The sequence below is a fragment of the Cetorhinus maximus genome, unplaced genomic scaffold (assembly GCF_964194155.1).
Source record: "Cetorhinus maximus unplaced genomic scaffold, sCetMax3.hap1.1 HAP1_SCAFFOLD_3717, whole genome shotgun sequence".
In the NCBI taxonomy this organism is placed as follows: Eukaryota; Metazoa; Chordata; class Chondrichthyes; order Lamniformes; family Cetorhinidae; genus Cetorhinus; species Cetorhinus maximus.
In genome coordinates, this window is record NW_027599623.1 from 1 (window position 1) to 11,815 (window position 11,815).

General features: G+C 48.5%; 1 long non-coding RNA gene across 1 annotated transcript; it reads left to right on the forward strand.

Moving 5' to 3' along the window:
* Positions 1-6,539: 6,539 nt before the first annotated feature.
* LOC144678165 (uncharacterized) lies at positions 6,540-8,871 on the forward strand. Its single transcript, XR_013575974.1, has 3 exons — positions 6,540-6,655; positions 7,247-7,341; positions 8,270-8,871. It is a non-coding gene; the product is annotated as an uncharacterized LOC144678165 (long non-coding RNA).
* The last annotated feature ends 2,944 nt before the right edge of the window (positions 8,872-11,815 follow it).

Genomic DNA, 11,815 nt, shown 5'->3' on the forward strand with positions numbered 1-11,815 from the left:
CAGTGGGCGGAGATCCGGGAGCTGGTCCTCGACCTGGGGGCACTGAGCGCCGCCCTGGTGCTGGCCACCCTGCGCCGGCGCCTCCTGGGGGGGTCCGGCCCACCACCCCCAACACCGATACCGGATCCGCCCCACCACCCTCGCAGCCGGCCGCCCTTCCACCCGCATGCCTGGCGGGACCCCGGCGCCCACCTGGGGGCCTTCGACGCCCTGGCTGACCCGGCGCTGCCCCCCCACGTACGACTCGCTGGCCCGAGAGAGAGAGACATGGAGAGAGCAGAACAAAGAAACATATGACTTCGGAGCAGGAGTAGGCCATTCGGCCCCTCGAGCCTGCTCTGATATTCAGTAAGATCATGGCTGATCTTGTCCCCCCCAACTCCCCACCCGCCAGAACCCTCGACTCCCTTGTCAATCAGAAACCCGTCTAACTCAGCCTCGAATATATTCACTGACCCAGCCTCCACTGCTCTCTGGAGGAGAGAATTCCACAGACTGACCACCCTCCGAGAGAAGAAATTCCTCCTCATCTCCGTCTTCAATGGGAGACCCCTTATTCTGAAACTGTGCACCCTCCACCCCTTGTTCTAGATTCCCCCACGAGGGGCAACCATCCTCTCAGCATCCAGCCTGTCGAGCCCCCCGTCAGAATCTTATATGTTTCAATAAGATGGCCTCTCATTCTTCTAAACTCCAATGGGTACGGGCCCAACCTGCTCAACCTCTCCTCATAAGACAAACCCCATCATCCCAGGAATCAGCCCAGTGAACCTCCTCTGAACTGTCTCTAAAGCAGTTATATCTATTTACAAATAAGGAGACCGCAACTCTACGCAGTACTCCAGCTGCGGACTCGCCAAGGCCCTGTACAGCAGCAGTGAAACTTCCCTACTTTTACATTCCATCCCCCTCCCAATAAACACCAACGCTCCATTTGCCTCCCTAATCACTTGCTGCATCTGCGGACTAACTTCTTGTGATCGATGCACCAGGACACCCAGATCCCTCTGTACCGCAGAGTTCTGAAATCTCTCTCCGTTTAAATAGAATACTGCGTTTCTGTTCTTCCTGCCTCCTGGGCAGGTTCACGTTTTCCCGCGTTACACTCCATCCGCCAAATTTTTGCCCACCCGCTTGACCTGTCCATATCCCTTTGCAGACCCTCTACCTCCTGTTGACGACTGACTTTCCCACCTATCCTGGTGTCATCGGCAGATTTAGTGACCACACATTCGCTGCCCTCATCCCAGTCACTCATATAAATGGTGAATCGTTGAGGTCCCAGCACTGACCCCTGAGGCTCTCCGCTCATCACATCTTGCCAACCCGAAAAAAACCCATTTACCCCTACTCGCTGCTCCCTGTTAGCTGACCAATCCTCTATCCATGTTAATATGTTACCCCCTAGACCATGTGCTCTTATCTTCCAGAGTAACCTTTGATGTAGCGGCTAATCGCATGCCTGTCGGAGAGAGAGAGAAACAGAGAGAGACAAAGAGAGCGAAGCAGACAGAGTAAGAGACAGGAAGAGAGAGAAAGAGACAGGCAAAGAGAGAAAGAGACAGACAGAGACAGGGGGAGAGTGACGGAGCGAGAGGCAGATAGAGAGAGAGACTCAGAGAATGGGAGCAACAGAGGGAGAGAGAGACAGAGCGAGAGAGAGGGAGGGAGAGAAAGGGATATTGAGAAGTGGTGAGAGAGATTGAGAGAGAGGGAGACAGAGAGAGAGATGGTGAGAGAGATTGAGAGAGAGGGAGACAGAGAGAGAGATGGTGAGAGATATTGAGAGAGAGAGAGACAGAGAGAGAGTTGGTGAGAGAGATTTTGAGAGACGGACAGAGAGAGAGATGGTGAGAGAGATTGTGAGAGAGGGACTGCTGATCCTGGAGTCAGTACAACCAGCCTCTCATTCTGATCTCAGGGGCAGTATCATTGTGAAATGCAACGAAGAGGGAGAAACTGTTTTGAGGAAGTTTACGCCCTGACATCGAGCCTGAGGAAAGACTGAAACACATCTGAGAGAGAGAGAGAAGCAGACAGGACAGGAACGGAGGAGAGAGACCCCTCAGACACAAACCATGGAGCAGGACACCGACTACATGAATACAAGACACGTCAAAAACAATACAACAGCCCCCAGTGAACGTAGGTTAAACTGTTCAATAGAGAAAGAGAGAGCGAGAGGGACAGAGAGAGAGAGAGAGAGATAGAGAGGTGGATATGACGAAGCAGAGAGAGAAATAGAGCAAGAATGAGAGAGAGAGCGACAAGAGTGAGAGAGAGAGATAAAGACCGGGAGAGTGAGAGAGACAAAGATGCATAGAGAGAGAGGGAAAAACAGAAACAGAGAAAAGGAAACACAGAGACAGAAAGTAAGATAGAGTATTTGATAAAGACAGTGCATGGGAAGCTGTACTCTGTCTATAACCCCATGCTGTATCTGTTCTGGGAGTGTTTGATGGGGACAGTGTAGAGGGAGCTTTACTCTATATCTAACCCCGTGCTGTACCTGTCCTGGGAGTGTTTGATGGGGGCAATGTAGAGGGAGCTTTACTCTGTATCTATGATTATTCCCCGCAGCCTCCAGCTGCCTAGCCCCTGAAATGCGAAAAACTCTCGCTAAACCTCTCCATCTTTCTATCTAACTCTCTGTCTCTCTCTCTGTCTCTCTGTCCCTCTCTCTGTCTCTCTCTCCTCCTTTAAGACGCTCCTTGTACTGATCTCTGTGTCTGAGCTTTTGGTTTCCTGTCCCTAATATCTCCCTGTGTGACTCGGTCTTCGATTCTCTTTGATAACGCTCCTGTACCGTGCGCTGGGATGTGAAACGAGGGATATAAACGAGTAACGTAGTTGTTTCTCTTGATAAGGGAGGTAGATACGTCACCATTGTCTGTTCCGTGAAGTTACATAGGCTGCTCAACATGGGTCAATCTTTACTTCTCTATTCCAGGTAAAACTGGGCAGGAAACAGCTGAAGGAAGAAAATCAATAACTTCAACACATCTTGGCATCGCCTGCTTCATTGTCTTAATCATCAGTTTGGCTATTGCGATAGGGCTGAGAGTCCAAGGTAGGAAGCTGAACCTCACACTGAACCTGTTACAGAGAGTGAACGGAGGCAATACTGAACACCTTTATTTTCTCACCCTCTGTCCGTAAGCAGGGGTGTTTTCATATTGGAAATAGGCTGTGGTGTGTTTACCCAAACCCTCAGTTTGTGAGGTCAGACTTTAAAGGGAGAAGCAGCAACACCTCTCTAGGTTTAAAATCAGCAATGTAGTTTATTCATACATTCAAACCTGGGGGATCATCACAACTTCATACACACACGTAAACACACAACAGGAATATCGGAAAAAGGTGCTTTTTTTTTACAGTTTTTGATAACTTAAACTGAAAAAGCAGCACAGTTGTGGATATCACCTCATGGGATGGCCAAAGTTCAGAAAGTCCAAGTCTGGTGAGGGTTCCTTCACAGAGGAGATACAGTTCAGGCAGGTCTGGCTCGCTGAAGCAGGATTTACAAAATTCCTTTAAAGTTGATCGGGATGCAGTGAGATGAGGTTGGGCCACAAAGAGTTGGACTGCCCAGGAGGTGGCTGAAGGAATTTTCCAGAGAAACACATTCCGAGCTGGCTAAGACATGACGCAGGATGTCGATCAGCCTGGAGTCCTGCTTTGATGATTGCCAGCAGGAGTGTGAACAGAACACAGAGTTGTGAATGTAATAATGTAATATCAAATCCTTCCTATGGCCAGGAGCTTAGGTCATGTGATGTTGCCCATTAAGGAGCCTAACAATAAGTTTCTATGCCTCTGGTCAAAATCTATTGTCCAACATTGGAGATAGAGGATGGCGTTTAGCGCAACTGCAGGTTTAATGAGTGTCCAAGTCTTTCCCATTACTATAAGGCGAGGCTGCGGAGACAGGTTGTCTACTGGTCCCTGGTGTTGTTAATCATAAGGTGTCCGCACAGTAGAAGGTGTGAGGTTCCACAAGGATGAGGGGGTAGCTTTGTGCAGTGAATGCTGTTGGAAATTGGCCGACTCTTCAGCCCAGTTATGAATCATGTGACCTGTAGCAGCAATTATTTGGTTCAGGAACAGCCACTTTTCAAATAAACCAGAAGGAAATGGTGATTTTCAAATGTTAATGATCCCTTCAAACATGAAACAGACACTGATATATCCCACGCCTCTCACTGCAGCACGCTGATATATCCCACACCCCTCACTCTCACACACTGATATATCCCACACCCCTCACTCTAACACTCTGATATATCCCACACCCCTCACTGTAACACTCTGATATATCCCACACCCCTCACTCTAACACTCTTATATATCCCACACCCCTCACTGTAACACTCTGATATATCCCACACCCCTCACTCTCACACACTGATATATCCCACACCCCTCACTGTAACACTCTGATATATCCCACACCCCTCACTCTCACACACTGATATATCCCACACCCCTCACTCTAACACTCTGATATATCCCACACCCCTCACTGTAACACTCTGATATATCCCACACCCCTCACTGTAACACTCTGATATATCCCACACCCCTCACTGTAACACTCTGATATATCCCGCACGCCTCACTGTAACACTCTGATATATCCCGCACCCCTCACTGTAACACTCCGATATATCCCGCACCCCTCACTGTAACACTCTGATATATCCCACACCCCTCACTGTAACACTCTGATATATCCCACACCCCTCACTGTAACACTCTGATATATCCCACACCCCTCACTGTAACACTCTGATATATCCCACACTATCTCTCATTCTGACTCTGTGTCTCAGTTCTACAGATGAACAAGGAGTGCGGTGGTGCTGACCCCTTGAACCGGACCTTGGCCATTGCCCTGCGGAACCTGACAGAGCTGGATGGAAAGTTCCAGAAATTGTCCGAGACTGCGAGATCGCTCTGCCCAATGCTCCGATCCTGTTCCGGTGAGTGGGAGCTGACCGATGTACTCCTGCCCCCTCCCGCAACATCCCACGTTCTGTCCCTTTGGGGTCGCCCCCACCTCCTGTCTCCCCTCCTCCACCCCCACCCCCTGTCTCCCCACCCCTATCCTCCCCAACCTTCAGTCAAGGCCTCAATCTCCAAGCGGGGGAAGGCCGCACTATCCTGACCTCTGCCTCCCGGAGTTTGGGACAGGCGAGGGGATGAATCGATCAGAGGGGGGCGGTTTTTCCAACAGATTGAAGGGATGGGATAAGGTGCAGGCGGGCGATCCAAACTCGAAGCCTGAGGCCTACAGGCGAAACCACGGCGACCGGACCCGAGGCGTTGAATGCTTCACTGCAGAGGGATCTGGGTGTCCTCGTGCATGAATCGCTGAAAGCTAGTGTGCAGGTACAACAGGTAATAAGGAAGGCAAATGGAATTTTGCCATTTAATGCTACAGGAATAGAGTATAAAAATAGGGTAGCGTTGTTGCAACTGTACAAAGGCGTTGATGAGACCGCACCTGGAGTACTGTGCACAGGTTTGGTCACTTACTTGAGGAAGGATTCAGTTGCACTGGAGGCGGTTCAGAGGAGGTTCACTCGATTGATTCCAGCGATACGGGTCTTGTTTTATGAGGAGAGATTGATCAGTTTAGGCCTGTACTCGCTGGAGTTTAGAAGGATGAGAGGAGATCTAATTGAGGTACATAAGATGCTAAAGGTGACAAAGTAGATGTGGAGCGGATGCTTCCCCTTGTGGGGCATTCTAGGACGATAGACTAAGGGGTGTTGGATTTAACTCAGAGATGAGGAGGAATTACTTCACTCAAAGGGTCGTGAACCTGTGGAATTCACTACCTCAGAGAGCAGTGGATGCCGGGACACTGAATAAATTTAAGGAGGAGATGGACAGATTTTTAATCAGTGAAGGGTTGAAAGGTTATGGCGAGAGGGCGGGAAATTGGAGTTGAAGCCAAAATGAGATCAGCCATGATCGTGATGAATGGCGGGGCAGGCTCGAGGGGCTGAATTGTCCACTCCTGCTCCTACCTCTTCTGTTCTTACGTTATGTTCAATAAAGAGATTCGATTGGGCCCATGGAGAGAAACTATTTCCTCTGATCCGGTGGGTTGTGGGGGGAGCCGGGGAGGGGGAGTCGAGAACATGGGGGAAGGAGGTTAAAATTCGAGCCAGGACGTTCAGGGGGGACATCAGGAAACACCTCTTCACACAAAGGGGAGCCGAAATCAGGAACTCTCCCCCCGCCTCCGAAATAAACTGTGGGGGCCGGAGGTCAAAGGGGAACGTCAAAACTGAGATTGAGAGATTGTTGTTGGGGATGGAGGGTCACGGAACCGAGGGAGTTAAGGTACAGAGCAGATCCAATGGAATGGTGTAAAATACCCGAGAGGGGCTGAATGGCCTCCTCCTGTTCTTGTGTAACAGGCTCGAGAGGGGCTGAATGGCCTCCTCCAGTTCCTTATGTCCCGATGTATTTATCTGAATTAAGCCTTTATAATTCTGCAGAGTTTCCCTGTCCGAACGGCTGGAAAGTTCATAATCATCATTGCTATAAATTCTCAACGGAGAGAGTAAACTGGGACTCGGCAAAACAACAATGTGAATCCCAAAATTCACACCTCATCGTCATAAATACAGAACAGGAACAGGTGAGAATGACAGACGCATCTGTAAGAATGAGATAGAGAGAAAATATCCCTCTGCACCGTCCCCATCAAACACTCCCAGGACAGGTACAGCACGGGGTTAGATACAGAGTAAAGCTCCCTCTACACCGTCCCCATCAAACACTCCCAGGACAGGTACAGCACGGGGTTAGATACAGAGTAAAGCTCCCTCTACACTACATGAACGAGGGTTTCAGCAGTCGATGAGCTGAGCCCGGGGTGGTTCTGGGCGATGTTACGGAGTTGGGAAGAGGCCGTCTTGGTGACGATGTGGATATGAGGTGGGAATCCCATCTCCAGGTTAAACACAACCCCAGGTTTGTGAACAGTCTGGTTCGGACTCAGGGAGTTCCCAGGATGGAGTCGGTAACTCGGGAATGGAGTTTAGAACAGAGACGGAAAACAACAACTTCAGTCTTCCCGATATTTAATCAGAGGGAATGAGGGAGAATTTCCTGAGGAAGGGTTTGGTGTATTTTGGGGATCAGTTGTGTGTGCGTGTTTGTGTGAGTTAAGGCAGTCATACTAACTGAACACATTCCATCATTGTATCTGCTGCAGAATTTCATAAAGAAATCTCTCGAGAATAATCCTGGGGATTACTGGATCGGACTAACAGATCGAGAGAGTGAAGGAAACTGGAAATGGGTGGATGGGAACCCAGTGAGGTGAGTCCCAGCGTCGCATGGAGAGAAAGAGCGGGACAGGGGGATTAGTTTGGGGATTGGTACAGGGCTATGGGGAGAGAGCAGGACAGTGGGATTAGTTTGGGATTGATACTGGGCTATGGGGAGAGAGCAGGACAGTGGGATTAGTTTGGGATTGATACTGGGCTATGGAGAGAGTGCGGGGCAGTGGGATTAGTTTGGGGATTGATACAGGGCTATGGGGAGAGAGTGGGACAGTGGAATTAGTTTGGGATGGATACAGGGCTATGGGCAGAGAGTGGGACAGTGGGATTAGTTTGGGGATTGATACAGGGATATGGGGAGAGAGCGGGGCAGTGGGATTAGTTTGGGATTGATACAGGGCTATGGGGAGAGAGCGGGACAGTGGGATTAGTTTGGGATTGATACAGGGCTATGGAGAGAGAGCAGGACAGGGATTAGTTTGGGATTGATACAGGGCTATGGGGAGACAGCCAGACAGTGGGATTAGTTTGCGATTGATACAGGGATATGGGGAGAGAGTAGGACAGTGGGATTAGTTTGGGGATTTGAACAGGGCGAAGGGGACAGAATCTGTCAGTGGGATTAGTTTGAGTTTGATACAGGGCTATGGGGAGAGAGCGGGACAGTGGGATTAGTTTGGGATTGATGCAGGGCTATGGGGAGAGAGCGGGGAAGTGGGATTAGTTGGGGATTTGTACAGGGCTATGGGGAGAGAGCAGGACAGTGGGATTAGTTTTGGATTTGTACAGGGCAATGGGGAGAGAGCGGGGCAGTGGGATTAGTTTGGGATTTGTACAGGGCTATGGGGAGAGAGCGGGACAGTGGGATTAGTTTGGGATTTGTACTGAGCTGTAGGAATCTTGTTGATTCTGTGCAGGAATGTGTCGGGTTTTTAATCGGTATTTTTTATTTCCCCAATTCCCAGTTTTACTCGATGGGAGCAGGGTGAACCGAATAATTGGAATGGTAATGAAAACTGCGCCATTATCAAAACCAGAGGATGGAATGATTACAGTTGTTCTGATCAGTTCCGTTTCATCTGTGAGAAAAGGGCACTGCCCTGCGTCGAGGCAGCTGATATTGAGAAATATTGTTCCTGAAGAGAGACTGGGACACAGAACGAGAGTGTCAGGATTGTCCAAAGATCCCCAGCTCCTCCTCCCTTCCCCACAATCCCCGACTGCCCGAGGCCACGTCCGAAAGGTGAAACTTCATCTGTTCCCCTTTTCTCCCAGTTGAACCCTTCTGCAGCGCCACCAGTGGTAGGAGGCGGGAATGACAGTGTGACGGTTGACATTGGAAAATCCCATTATAAATCCAGGCCGGAATCCAGCGACATGTAACAGGACAGATGTCCTGCATTTCTCTAGCAACTTTCACAAATTCAGATGATCCGCAACCTGCTTTTGCAGCCAATGAAGCAACTCCTTACAGTGTTTTCATAGTTGTCATGTCAGAAACGAGGCATTCAATTTGCGTGCAGTAAGCTCTCACTGGACTCAGGATTAAAATCGGTCACATCGGAAATACTCTTTGGACTTTTTCTTCTCGGACTCTGTAAATCATGTGAACTTATTTTAATCTCCGTGGTTCTTGTACTGTTACTATCCATAGTTGTAAAAGTTTCCTTTTTCTATCCTCTGTTACTGTGTCTGTGCATTTGTTTACGTGTGTGTGTGTGTGTGTGTGTATGTGCGTGTATACATCTATGTGTGTGGGTGGGTGTGTGTGTGTTTGAATGTGAGAGTGTGTGTGTGAGTAGGCATGTATGTGTGTTTGTGTGAGTGTTGAGTGCGAGTGTGTGTGTTTGTGCGAGTGTGTGTGTGTGAGCGTGGGTGTGTGTGGGTGTATGTGGGTGTGAATGTGGAGGTTGACATTGTGAACATTCCTGCCCCGGGTTTTAAATGTAAATAAACTAACCCGAGTTGATCATAATGTGAGTTTGCTGTGAGTGATTAGTAAAGTGGATCAGACACACTGAGGGTTTGGGAAAACACACCACAACACACTTCACAAAGAATTCAAAACACCTTCTGCGTACGGACAGTTGGTGAGAGACGGAAGTACAGTTTGCCTGTCTCTCTCCTGTCCGGAACAGTTCTTTCTGAGGAACCTACCAACTCAGACATGTGTACAAGATCTCCAACTTTGTAATACTGCTCCCAACTTCTCAATTCCTTCATACACCAGCCTACGTACTTTTGCTGTAACCAATCCCTTAGGCATGTTCGGTGTCCTGATGAGCAGGAAAACACAATTGCTTCTTTTACCGATTAACTGAAATCTGTGTCCCTCTCGTCCTCGCTCCTTCCGCCAACGAGACAGTTTCTCCCTATCTATCCACGATGCTGCTATCCCTTTCATAGAAACATAGAAACTCAGAGCAAGAGTAGGCCATTCGGCCCTTCGAGCCTGTTCCGCCATTCATTATGATCATGGCTGATCATCCAACTCAATAGCCTGCTCCCGCTTTCTCCCCATACCCTTTGATCCCTTTCGCCCCATGAACTATATCTAACTCCTCCTTGAAAACATACAATGTTTTGGTCTCAACTACTTTCTGTGGTAATGAATTCCACAGGCTCACCACTCTCTGGGTGAAGAAATTTCTCCTCATCTCAGTCCTAAATGGTCGACCCCATATCATCAGACTGTGACCCCTGGTTCTGGACTCCCCCACCATTGGGAACATCCTTCCTGCATCTACCCTGTCTAGTCCTGTTAGAATTTTATAGGTTTCTATGAGATTCCCCCCCTCATTCTTCTGAACTCCAGCGAATATAATCCTAATCGAATCAATCTATCAACATATGTCAGTCCCGCCATGCCAGGAATCAGTCGGGTAAACCATCGCTGCACTCCCTCTATAGCAAGTACATCCTTCCTCAGATAAGGAGACCAAAACTGACCACAATATTACAGGTGTGGTCTCACCAAGGCCCTGCACAATTGTAGCAAGACATCCCTGTTCCTGTACTCAAATCCTCTGGCTATGAAGGCCAACGTACCATTTGCCTTCTTTACCGCCTGCTGCACCTGCATGCTTACCTTCAGCGACTGGTGTACAAGGACACCCAGGTCTCGTTGCACATTCCCCTCTCTCAATTTATAGCCATTCAGACAATAATCTGCCTTCCTGTTTTTGCTACCAAAATGGATAACCTCACATTTACCCACATTATACTGCATCTGCCAAGCATTTGCCCACTCACTCAGCTTGTCCAAATCACACTGAAGCATCTCTGCATCCTCCTCACAGCTCACCCTCCCACCCAGCTTTGTGTCATCTGCAAACCTGGAGATATTACATTAATTCCCTCATCTAAATCATTAATATATAATGTGAATAACTGGGATCCCAGCACCGATCCGTGCGGTACCCCACTAGTCACTGCCTGCCATTCGGAAAAAGACCCGTTTCTTCCTTCTCTTTGTTTCCTGTCTGCCAACCAGTTTTCTATCCATCTCAATACACTACCCCTAATCCTACGTGCTTTAATTTTACACGCCAATCTCTTATGTGGGACTTTGTCGAAAGCCTTCTGAAAGTCCAAATGAACCACATCCACTGGCTCCCCCTCATCAACTCTGCTAGTTACATCCTCGAAAAATTCCAGTAGATTTGTCAAGCATGATTTACCTTTCATAAATCCATGCTGACTCTGTCCGATTCTGCCACTGTTTTCCACGTGCTCAGCTATTAAGTCTTTTATAATGGACTCTAGAATTTTCCCCACTACCGATGTCAGGCTGACTGGTCTATAATTCCCTGTTTTCTCTCTGACTCCCTTTTTAAATAGTGGGGTTACATTAGCTATCCTCCAATCTGTAGGAACTGTTCCAGAGTCTATTGAATCTCGGAAGATGACCACCAATGCAGCCGCTATTTCTAGGGCCACATCCTTAAGTACTCTGGGATGTAGATTATCAGGCCAACCCAATTAAAACGTATAGCAACCAACTTCCCCAACCGGAGAACCAACCTAGTATTACAGACCACCAAGAATCTTTTTTATAAAAATTACTCAAACCTTCTGTTTCAATACATAATACAAGTTAGATCACTTGGTAACAGCTGCTATATTGTTGCCGGACAATGTCTTTTTTTACAGTGAGTGGCGTGGACCCAGTCTTCCTTCCCTTTAACCTTCAGGGCCGTTCGAGTTGTTAGCAACAAAAGGTAGGGTCCTTTCCACCCTCTCATGCAATTCAGCTGCTGTTTTGCATAGAGGAAAATGAGTACAAATCCAACATTTAGTCCGATTAACTTGCGAGGCTACGGCCAGCATTCGTTGAACCGCAGAATTGGTATTCCACTCCCCGCAAGGACCACGCAGGAGAGGATCCAAATCAGAGTCAGCATTCTGACGGCTCAGTTAAATTTCTTGCACAAGCCCTTCCGTCCAAGGTCAGCGTCCACTTGACGTGCGATGTGTGGATCCACAAGGGCGCCCTTCAACCTTTACGGCCA